This window comes from Triturus cristatus, chromosome 1_1 (genome assembly GCF_964204655.1).
Source record: "Triturus cristatus chromosome 1_1, aTriCri1.1, whole genome shotgun sequence".
Lineage (NCBI taxonomy): Eukaryota > Metazoa > Chordata > Amphibia > Caudata > Salamandridae > Triturus > Triturus cristatus.
Genome location: NC_140579.1, coordinates 1,210,537,237 through 1,210,549,265, shown reverse-complemented (window position 1 = coordinate 1,210,549,265; position 12,029 = coordinate 1,210,537,237).

Genomic DNA, 12,029 nt, shown 5'->3' with positions numbered 1-12,029 from the left:
GGCTGGGTTCAAACTGGAACAGCATGGTGAGCAAAAAAATGATGGATTTAGGCCCAGATCTCTGTACTGGGGTGAATGTATGACATTGTTCTGCATTCTGTCAATCAACTGTTTTTTTTGCATTTGTCACCCCGAGTGGGACGGGTATGCTCAGACGTGAGTCCCGTGCTCTCCATGCCACTGGAATCAAGCTATCCTGGCTGAAGAGGGGTGAATCCCCGAAACCAGTCCTAAGATGCTTGTTTCCAGTCCAGGGAGGACCTGGCTTGGCAGTTCTGGCTGGACTGTATCCATGAGACACAGGGTCAAGACTGATTTGCATATGGCTGGGTTCAAACTGGAACAGCATGGTGAGCAAAAAAATGATGGATTTAGGCCCAGATCTCTGTACTGGGGTGAATGTGTGATATTGCTCTGCATTCTGTCCATCAACTGTTGTTTTTGCATTAGTCACCCTGAGTGGAGCGGGCATGCTCAGACTAGAGTCCCGTGCTCTTCATGCCACTGGAATCAAGCTATCATGGCTGAAGAGGGGTGAAACCCCGAAACTGGTCCTAGGATGCTTGGTTCCAGTCCAGGCAGGACCTGGCTTAGCAGTTCGGGCTGGACTGTTCCCATGAGGCACAGAGTCAAGACTGATTTGCATATGGCTGGGTTCATACTGGAATGGCATGGTGAGCAAAAAAACGATGGATTTAGACCCAGATCTCTGTACTGGGGTGAATGTATGACATTGTTCTGCATTCTGTCCATCAACTGTTGTTTTTGCATTTGTCACCCCGAGTGGGACGGGTATGCCCAGATGTGGGTCCCGAGCTCTCCATGCCACCGGAATCAATCTATCCTGGCTGAAGAGGGGTGAAACCCCGAAACCGGTCCTAGGATGCTTGTTTCCAGTCCAGGGAGGACCTGGCTTGGCAGTTCGGGCTGGACTGTATTCATGAGACACAGGGTCAAGACTGATTTGCATATGGCTGGATTCAAACTGGAACGGCGTGGGGAGCAAACAAACGATGGATTTAGGCCCAGATCTCTGTACTGGGGTGAATATATGACATTGTTCTGGATCCTGTCCATCAACTGTTGTTTTTGCATTTGTCACCCGGAGTGGGAAGGGTATGCCCAGACGTGGGTCCCGTGCTCTCCATTCCACTGGCTGAAGACGGGTGAAACCCCGAAACCAGTCGTAGGATGCTTGTTTCCAGTCCAGGGAGGACCTGGTTTGGCAGTTCGGGCTGGACTGTACCCATGAGGCACAGAGTCAAGACTGATTTGCATATGGCTGGGTTCAAACTGGAACGGCTGGGAGAGCAACAATACAATGGATTTAGGCCCAGATCTCTGTACTGGGGTGAATGTATAACACTGTTCTGCATTCTGTCCATCAACTGTTGTTTTTGCATTTGTCACCCAGAGTGGGACGGGTATGCTCAGACGTGAGTCCCGTGCTCTCCATGCCACTGGAATCAAGCTATCCTGGCTGAAGAGGGGTGAAACCCCGAAACCGGTCCTAGGATCCTTGGTTCCAGTCCAGGCAGGACCTGGCTTAGCAGTTCGGGCTGGACTGTTCCCATGAGGCACAGAGTCAAGACTGATTTGCATATGGCTGGGGTGATACTGGAATGGCATGGAGAGCAAAAAAACGATGGATTTAGACCCAGATCTCTGTACTGGGGTGAATGTATGACATTGTTCTGCATTCTGTCCATCAACTGTTGTTTTTGCATTTGTCAACCCGAGTGGGACGGGTAGGCCCAGATGTGGGTCCCGTGCTCTCCATGCCACTGGAATCAAGCTATCCTGGCTGAAGAGGGGTGACATCCCGAAACCGGTCCTAGGATGCTTCTTTCCAGTCCAGGGAGGACCTGGCTTGGCAGTTCTGGCTGGACTGTATCCATGAGACACAGGGTCAAGACTGATTTGCATATGGATGGGTCCAAACTGGAACAGCATGGTGAGCAAAAAAATGATGGATTTAGGCCCAGATCTCTGTACTGGGGTGAATGTATGACATTGTTCTGCATTCTGTCAATCAACTGTTTTTTTTGCATTTGTCACCCCGAGTGGAGCGGGCATGCTCAGACTAGAGTCCCGTGCTCTTCAAGCCACTGGAATCAAGCTATCATGGCTGAAGAGGGGTGAAACCCCGAAACCGGTCCTAGGATGCTTGGTTCCAGTCCAGGCAGGACCTGGCTTAGCAGTTCGGGCTGGACTGTTCCCATGAGGCACAGAGTCAAGACTGATTTGCATATGGCTGGGTTCATACTGGAATGGCATGGTGAGCAAAAAAACGATGGATTTAGACCCAGATCTCTGTACTGGGGTGAATGTATGACATTGTTCTGCATTCTGTCCATCAACTGTTGTTTTTGCATTTGTCACCCCGAGTGGGACGGGTATGCCCAGATGTGGGTCCCGAGCTCTCCATGCCACTGGAATCAATCTATCCTGGCTGAAGAGGGGTGAAACCCCGAAACCGGTCCTAGGATGCTTGTTTCCAGTCCAGGGAGGACCTGGCTTGGCAGTTCGGGCTGGACTGTATCCATGAGACACAGGGTCAAGACTGATTTGCATATGGCTGGGTTCAAACTGGAACAGCATGGTGAGCAAAAAAATGATGGATTTAGGCCCAGATCTCTGTACTGGGGTGAATGTATGACATTGTTCTGCATTCTGTCAATCAACTGGTTTTTTTGCATTTGTCACCCCGAGTGGGACGGGTATGCTCAGACGTGAGTCCCGTGCTCTCCATGCCACTGGAATCAAGCTATCCTGGCTGAAGAGGGGTGAATCCCCGAAACCAGTCCTAGGATGCTTGTTTCCAGTCCAGGGAGGACCTGGCTTAGCAGTTCGGGCTGGACTGTTCCCATGAGGCACAGAGTCAAGACTGATTTGCATATGGCTGGGTTCATACTGGAATGGCATGGTGAGCAAAAAAACGATGGATTTAGACCCAGATCTCTGTACTGGGGTGAATGTATGACATTGTTCTGGATTCCGTCCATCAACTGTTGTTTTTGCATTTGTCACCCGGATTGGGAAGGGTATGCCCAGACGTGGGTCCCGTGCTCTCCATTCCACTGGCTGAAGAGGGGTGAAACCCCGAAACCAGTCCTAGGATGCTTGTTTCCAGTCCAGGGAGGACCTGGTTTGGCAGTTCGGGCTGGACTGTACCCATGAGGCACAGGGTCAAGACTGATTTGCATATGGCTGTGTTCAAACTGGAAAAGCATGGTGAGCAAAAAACAATGGATTTAGGCCCAGATCTCTGTATTGGGGTGAATGTATGACATTGTTCTGCATTCTGTCCATCAAATGTTGTTTTGCATTTCTCATCCTGAGTGGGAAGGGTATGCCCAGACGTGGATCCCATGCTCTCCATGCCACTGGAATCAAGCTATCCTGGCTGAAGAGGGGTGAAACCCCGAAACCGGTCCTAGGATGCTTGTTTCCAGTCCAGGGAGGACCTGGCTTGGCAGTTCGGTCTGGACTGTACCCATGAGGCACAGAGTCAAGACTGATTTGCATATGGCTGGGTTCAAACTGGAACGGCTGGGAGAGCAACAAAACGATGGATTTAGGCCCAGGTCTCTGTACTGGGGTGAATGTATGACATTGTTCTGCATTCTGTCCATCAACTGTTGTTTTTGCATTTGTCACCCCGAGTGGGAAGGGTATGCCCAGATGTGGATCCCATGCTCTCCATGCCACTGGAATCAATCTATCCTGGCTGAAGAGGGGTGAAACCCCGAAACCGGTCCTAGGATGCTTGTTTCCAGTCCAGGGAGGACCTGGCTTGGCAGTTCGGGCTGGACTGTATCCATGAGACACAGGGTCAAGACTGATTTGCATATGGCTGGATTCAAACTGGAACGGCGTGGGGAGCAAAAAAACGATGGATTTAGGCCCAGATCTCTGTACTGGGGTGAATATATGACATTGTTCTGGATTCCGTCCATCAACTGTTGTTTTTGCATTTGTCACCCGGATTGGGAAGGGTATGCCCAGACGTGGGTCCCGTGCTCTCCATTCCACTGGCTGAAGAGGGGTGAAACCCCGAAACCAGTCCTAGGATGCTTGTTTCCAGTCCAGGGAGGACCTGGTTTGGCAGTTCGGGCTGGACTGTACCCATGAGGCACAGGGTCAAGACTGATTTGCATATGGCTGTGTTCAAACTGGAAAAGCATGGTGAGCAAAAAAACAATGGATTTAGGCCCAGATCTCTGTATTGGGGTGAATGTATGACATTGTTCTGCATTCTGTCCATCAAATGTTGTTTTGCATTTCTCATCCTGAGTGGGAAGGGTATGCCCAGACGTGGATCCCATGCTCTCCATGCCACTGGAATCAAGCTATCCTGGCTGAAGAGGGGTGAAACCCCGAAACCGGTCCTAGGATGCTTGTTTCCAGTCCAGGGAGGACCTGGCTTGGCAGTTCGGTCTGGACTGTACCCATGAGGCACAGAGTCAAGACTGATTTGCATATGGCTGGGTTCAAACTGGAACGGCTGGGAGAGCAACAAAACGATGGATTTAGGCCCAGGTCTCTGTACTGGGGTGAATGTATGACATTGTTCTGCATTCTGTCCATCAACTGTTGTTTTTGCATTTGTCACCCCGAGTGGGAAGGGTATGCCCAGACGTGGATCCCGTACTCTCCATGCCACTGGAATCAAGCTATCCTGGCTGAAGTGGGGTGAAACCCCGAAACCGGTCCTAGGATGCTTGTTTTCAGTCCAGGGAGGACCTGGCTTGGCAGTTCGGGCTGGACTGTACCCATGAGGCACAGGGTCAAGACTGATTTGCATATGGCTGGGTTCAAACTGGAACGGTATGGTGAGCAATAAAACGATGGATTTAGGCCCAGATCTCTGTACTGTGGTGAAGGTATCACATTGTTCTGCATTTTGTCCATCATCTGTTGTTTTTGCATTGGTCATCCCGAGTGGGAAGGATATGCCTAGACGTGGGTCCCGTGCTCTCCGTGCCACTGGAATCAAGCTATCCTGGCTGAAGAGGGGTGAAACCCAGAAACCGGTCCTAGGATACTTGTTTCCAGTCCAGGGAGGACCTGGCTTGGCAGTTCTGGCTGGACTGTACCCATGAGGCACAGGGTCAAGACTGATTTGCATATGGCTGGGTTCAAACTGGAAGGGCATGATGAGCAAAAGAACAATGGATTTATGCCCAGATCTCTGTACTGGGGTGAATGTATGACATTGTTCTGCATTCTGTTCATCAACTGTTGTTTTTGCCTTTGTCACCCCGAGTGGGAATGAAATGCCCAGACGTGGGTCCCGTGCTCTCCGTGCCACTGGAATCAAGCTATCCTGGCTGAAGAGGGGTGAAACCCAGAAACCGGTCCTAGGATACTTGTTTCGCGTCCAGGGAGGACCTGGCTTGGCAGTCCGGGCTGGACTGTACCCATGAGGCACAGGGTCAAGACTTATTTGCATATGGCTGGGTTCATACTGGAATGGCATGGTGAGCAAAAAAACGATGGATTTAGGCCCAGATCTCTGTACTGGGGTGAATGTATGACATTGCTCTGCATTCTGTCCATCAACTGTTGTTTTTGCATTTGTCACCCCGAGTGGGACGGGTGTGCTCAGACGGGAGTCCGATGCTCTCCATGCCACTGGAATCAAGCTATCCGGGCTGAAGAGGGGTGAAGCCCCGAAACCGGTCCTAGGATGCTTGATACCAGTCCTGGCAGGTCCTGGCATAGCAGTTCGGCTAAACTGTTCCCATGAGGCACAGGGTCAAGACTGATTTGCATATGGCTGATTTCATACCGGAATGACTTGGTGAGCAAAAAAACGATGTATTTAGGCCCAGATCTCTGTACTGGGGTGAATGTATGACATTGTTCTGCATTCTGTCCATCAACTGTTGTTTCCGCATTTGTCACCCCGAGTGGGACGGGTATGCCCAGATGTGAGTCCCGTGCTCTCTATGCCACTGGAATCAAGCTATCCTGGCTGAAGAGGGGTGAAACCCCGAAACCAGTCCTAGGATGCTTGGTTCCAGTCCAGGCAGGACCTGGCTTAGCAGTTCGGGTTAGACTGTTCCCATGAGGCACAGGGTCAACACTGATTTGCATATGGCTGGGTTCATACTGGAATGGCATGGTGAGCAAAAAAATGATGGATTTAGGCCCAGATCTCTGTACTGGGGTGAATGTATGACATTGCTCTGCATTCTGTCCATCAACTGTTGTTTTTGCATTTGTCACCCCGAGTGGGACGGGTATGCTCAGACTTGAGTCCCGTGCTCTCCATGCCACTGGAATCAAGCTATCCTGGCTGAAGAGGGGTGAAACCCCAAAACCGGTCCTAGGATGCTTGGTTCCAGTCCAGGCAGGACCTGGCTTAGCAGTTCGGGCTGGACTGTTCCCATGAGGCACAGAGTCAAGACTGATTTGCATGTGGCTGGGTTCATACTGGAATGGCATGTTGAGCAAAAAACGATGGATTTAGGCCCAGATCTCTGTACTGGGGTGAATGTATGACATTGTTCTGCATTCTGTCCATCAACTGTTGTTTTTGCATTTGTCAACCCGAGTGGGACGGGTATGCCCAGATGTGGGTCCCGTGCTCTCCATGCCACTGGAATCAAGCTATCCTGGCTGAAGAGGGGTGACATCCCGAAACCGGTCCTAGGATGCTTGTTTCGAGTCCAGGGAGGACCTGGCTTGGCAGTTCTGGCTGGACTGTATCCATGAGACACAGGGTCAAGACTGATTTGCATATGGCTGGGTTCAAACTGGAACAGCATGGTGAGCAAAAAAATGATGGATTTAGGCCCAGATCTCTGTACTGGGGTGAATGTATGACATTGTTCTGCATTCTGTCAATCAACTGTTTTTTTTGCATTTGTCACCCCGAGTGGGACGGGTATGCTCAGACGTGAGTTCCGTGCTCTCCATGCCACTGGAATCAAGCTATCCTGGCTGAAGAGGGGTGAATCCCCAAAACCAGTCCTAGGATGCTTGTTTCCAGTCCAGGGAGGACCTGGCTTGGCAGTTCTGGCTGGACTGTATTCATGAGACACAGGGTCAAGACTGATTTGCATATGGCTGGGTTCAAACTGGAACAGCATGGTGAGCAAAAAAATGATGGATTTAGGCCCAGATCTCTGTACTGGGGTGAATGTGTGATATTGCTCTGCATTCTGTCCATCAACTGTTGTTTTTGCATTAGTCACCCCGAGTGGAGCGGGCATGCTCAGACTAGAGTCCCGTGCTCTTCATGCCACTGGAATCAAGCTATCATGGCTGAAGAGGGGTGAAACCCCGAAACCGGTCCTAGGATGCTTGGTTCCAGTCCAGGCAGGACCTGGCTTAGCAGTTCGGGCTGGACTGTTCCCATGAGGCACAGAGTCAAGACTGATTTGCATATGGCTGGGTTCATACTGGAATGGCATGGTGAGCAAAAAAACGATGGATTTAGACCCAGATCTCTGTACTGGGGTATAAGTATGACATTGTTCTGCATTCTGTCCATCAACTGTTGTTTTTGCATTTGTCACCCCGAGTGGGACGGGTATGCCCAGATGTGGGTCCCGTGCTCTCCATGCCACTGGAATCAAGCTATCCTGGCTGAAGAGGGATGACATCCCGAAACCGGTCCTAGGATGCTTGTTTCCAGTCCAGGGAGGACCTGGCTTGGCAGTTCTGGCTGGACTGTATCCATGAGACACAGGGTCAAGACTGATTTGCATATGGCTGGATTCAAACTGGAACGGCGTGGGAAGCAAAAAAACGATGGATTTAGGCCCAGATCTCTGTACTGGGGTGAATATATGACATTGTTCTGGATTCTGTCCATCAACTGTTGTTTTTGCATTTGTCACCCGGATTGGGAAGGGTATGCCCAGACGTGGGTCCCGTGCTCTCCATACCACTGGCTGAAGAGAGGTGAAACCCCGAAACCAGTCCTAGGATGCTTGTTTCCAGTCCAGGGAGGACCTGGCTTAGCAGTTCGGGCTGGACTGTTCCCATGAGGCACAGAGTCAAGACTGATTTGCATATGGCTGGGTTCATACTGGAATGGCATGGTGAGCAAAAAAACGATGGATTTAGGCTCAGATCTCTGTACTGGGATGAATGTATGACATTGTTCTGCATTCTGTCCTTCAAATAATGTTTTTGCATTTGTCACCCCGAGTGGGAAGGGTATGCCCAGACGTGGGTCCCGTGCTCTCCATGCCACTGGAATCAAGCTATCCTGGCTGAAGAGGGATGACATCCCGAAACCGGTCCTAGGATGCTTGTTTCCAGTCCAGGGAGGACCTGGCTTGGCAGTTCTGGCTGGACTGTATCCATGAGACACAGGGTCAAGACTGATTTGCATATGGCTGGATTCAAACTGGAACGGCGTGGGAAGCAAAAAAACGATGGATTTAGGCCCAGATCTCTGTACTGGGGTGAATATATGACATTGTTCTGGATTCTGTCCATCAACTGTTGTTTTTGCATTTGTCACCCGGATTGGGAAGGGTATGCCCAGACGTGGGTCCCGTGCTCTCCATTCCACTGGCTGAAGAGAGGTGAAACCCCGAAACCAGTCGTAGGATGCTTGTTTCCAGTCCAGGGAGGACCTGGTTTGGCAGTTCGGGCTGGAATGTACCCATGAGGCACAGGGTCAAGACTGATTTGCATATGGCTGGGTTCAAACTGGAAAAGCATGGTGAGCAAAAAAACAATGGATTTAGGCCCAGATCTCTGTACTGGGGTGAATGTATGACATTGTTCAGCATTCTGTCCATCAACTATTATTTTTGCATTTGTCACCCCGAGTGGGAAGGGTATGCCCAGACGTCGATCCCATGCTCTCCATGCCACTGGAATCAAGCTATCCTGGCTGAAGAGGGGTGAAACCCCGAAACCGGTCCTAGGATGCTTGTTTCCAGTCCAGGGAGGACCTGGCTTGGCAGTTCGGTCTGGACTGTACCCATGAGGCACAGAGTCAAGACTGATTGGCATATGGCTGGGTTCAAACTGGAACGGCTTGGAGAGCAACAAAACGATGGATTTAGACCCAGATCTCTGTACTGGGGTATATGTATGACATTGTTCTGCATTCTGTCCATCAACTGTTGTTTTTGCATTTGTCACCCCGAGTGGGACGGGTATGCCCAGATGTGGGTCCCGAGCTCTCCCTGCCACTGGAATCAATCTATCCTGGCTGAAGAGGGGTGAAACCCCGAAACCGGTCCTAGGATGCTTGTTTCCAGTCCAGGGAGGACCTGGCTTGGCAGTTCGGGCTGGGCTGTATCCATGAGACACAGGGTCAAGACTGATTTGCATATGGCTGGATTCAAACTGGAACGGCGTGGGGAGCAAAAAAACGATGGATTTGGGCCCAGATCTCTGTTCTGGGATGAATATATGACATTGTTCTGGATTCTGTCCATCAACTGTTGTTTTTGCATTTGTCACCCGGAGTGGGAAGGGTATGCCCAGACGTGGGTCCCGTGCTCTCCATACCACTGGCTGAAGAGAGGTGAAACCCCGAAACCAGTCCTAGGATGCTTGTTTCCAGTCCAGGGAGGACCTGGCTTAGCAGTTCGGGCTGGACTGTTCCCATGAGGCACAGAGTCAAGACTGATTTGCATATGGCTGGGTTCATACTGGAATGGCATGGTGAGCAAAAAAACGATGGATTTAGGCTCAGATCTCTGTACTGGGATGAATGTATGACATTGTTCTGCATTCTGTCCATCAAATGTTGTTTTTGCATTTGTCACCCCGAGTGGGAAGGGTATGCCCAGACGTGGGTCCCGTGCTCTCCATGCCACTGGAATCAAGCTATCCTGGCTGAAGAGGGATGATATCCCGAAACCGGTCCTAGGATGCTTGTTTCCAGTCCAGGGAGGACCTGGCTTGGCAGTTCTGGCTGGACTGTATCCATGAGACACAGGGTCAAGACTGATTTGCATATGGCTGGATTCAAACTGGAACGGCGTGGGAAGCAAAAAAACGATGGATTTAGGCCCAGATCTCTGTACTGGGGTGAATATATGACATTGTTCTGGATTCTGTCCATCAACTGTTGTTTTTGCATTTGTCACCCGGATTGGGAAGGGTATGCCCAGACGTGGGTCCCGTGCTCTCCATTCCACTGGCTGAAGAGAGGTGAAACCCCGAAACCAGTCGTAGGATGCTTGTTTCCAGTCCAGGGAGGACCTGGTTTGGCAGTTCGGGCTGGACTGTACCCATGAGGCACAGGGTCAAGACTGATTTGCATATGGCTGGGTTCAAACTGGAAAAGCATGGTGAGCAAAAAAACAATGGATTTAGGCCCAGATCTCTGTACTGGGGTGAATGTATGACATTGTTCAGCATTCTGTCCATCAACTATTATTTTTGCATTTGTCACCCCGAGTGGGAAGGGTATGCCCAGACGTCGATCCCATGCTCTCCATGCCACTGGAATCAAGCTATCCTGGCTGAAGAAGGGTGAAACCCCGAAACCGGTCCTAGGATGCTTGTTTCCAGTCCAGGGAGGACCTGGCTTGGCAGTTCGGTCTGGACTGTACCCATGAGGCACAGAGTCAAGACTGATTTGCATATGGCTGGGTTCAAACTGGAACGGCTTGGAGAGCAACAAAACGATGGATTTAGACCCAGATCTCTGTACTGGGGTATATGTATGACATTGTTCTGCATTCTGTCCATCAACTGTTGTTTTTGCATTTGTCACCCCGAGTGGGACGGGTATGCCCAGATGTGGGTTCCGAGCTCTCCCTGCCACTGGAATCAATCTATCCTGGCTGAAGAGGGGTGAAACCCCGAAACCGGTCCTAGGATGCTTGTTTCCAGTCCAGGGAGGACCTGGCTTGGCAGTTCGGGCTGGACTGTACCCATGAGGCACAGGGTCAAGACTGATTTACATATGGCTGGGTTCAAACTGGAACGGTATGGTGAGCAATAAAACGATGGATTTAGGCCCATATCTCTGTACTGTGGTGAAGGTATCACATTGTTCTGCATTTTGTCCATCATCTGTTGTTTTTGCATTGGTCATCACGAGTGGGAAGGATATGCCTAGACGTGGGTCCCGTGCTCTCCATGCCACTGGAATCAAGCTATCCTGGCTGAAGAGGGGTGAAACCCAGAAACCGGTCCTAGGATACTTGTTTCCAGTCCAGGGAGGACCTGGCTTGGCAGTTCTGGCTGGACTGTACCCATGAGGCACAGGGTCAAGACTGATTTGCATATGGCTGGGTTCAAACTGGAACGGCATGGTGAGCAAAAGAACAATGGATTTATACCCATATATCTGTACTTGGGTGAATGTATGACATTGTTCTGCATTCTGTTCATCAACTGTTGTTTTTGCCTTTGTCACCCCGAGTGGGAATGAAATGCCCAGACGTGGGTCCCGTGCTCTCCGTGCCACTGGAATCAAGCTATCCTGGCTGAAGAGGGGTGAAACCCAGAAACAGGTCCTAGGATACTTGTTTCAAGTCCAGGGAGGACCTGGCTTGGCAGTCCGGGCTGGACTGTACCCATGAGGCACAGGGTCAAGACGTATTTGCATATGGCTGGGTTCATACTGGAATGGCATGGTGAGCAAAAAAACGATGGATTTAGGCCCAGATCTCTGTACTGGGGTGAATGTATGACATTTTTCTGCATTCTGTCCATCAACTGTTGTTTCTGCATTTGTCACCCCGAGTGGGACGGGTATGCCCAGATGTGAGTCCCGTGCTCTCCATGCCACTGGAATCAAGCTATCCTGGCTGAAGAGGGGTGAAACCCCGCAACCAGTCCTAGGATGCTTGGTTCCAGTCCAGGCAGGACCTGGCTTAGCAGTTCGGGCTGGACTGTTCCCATGAGGCACAGGGTCAACACTGATTTGCATATGGCTGGGTTCATACTGGAATGGCATGGGGAGCAAAACAATGATGGATTTAGGCCCAGATCTCTGTACTGGGGTGAATGTATGACATTGCTCTGCATTCTGTCCATCAACAGTTGTTTTTGCATTTGTCACCCCGAGTGGGACGGGTATGCTCAGACTT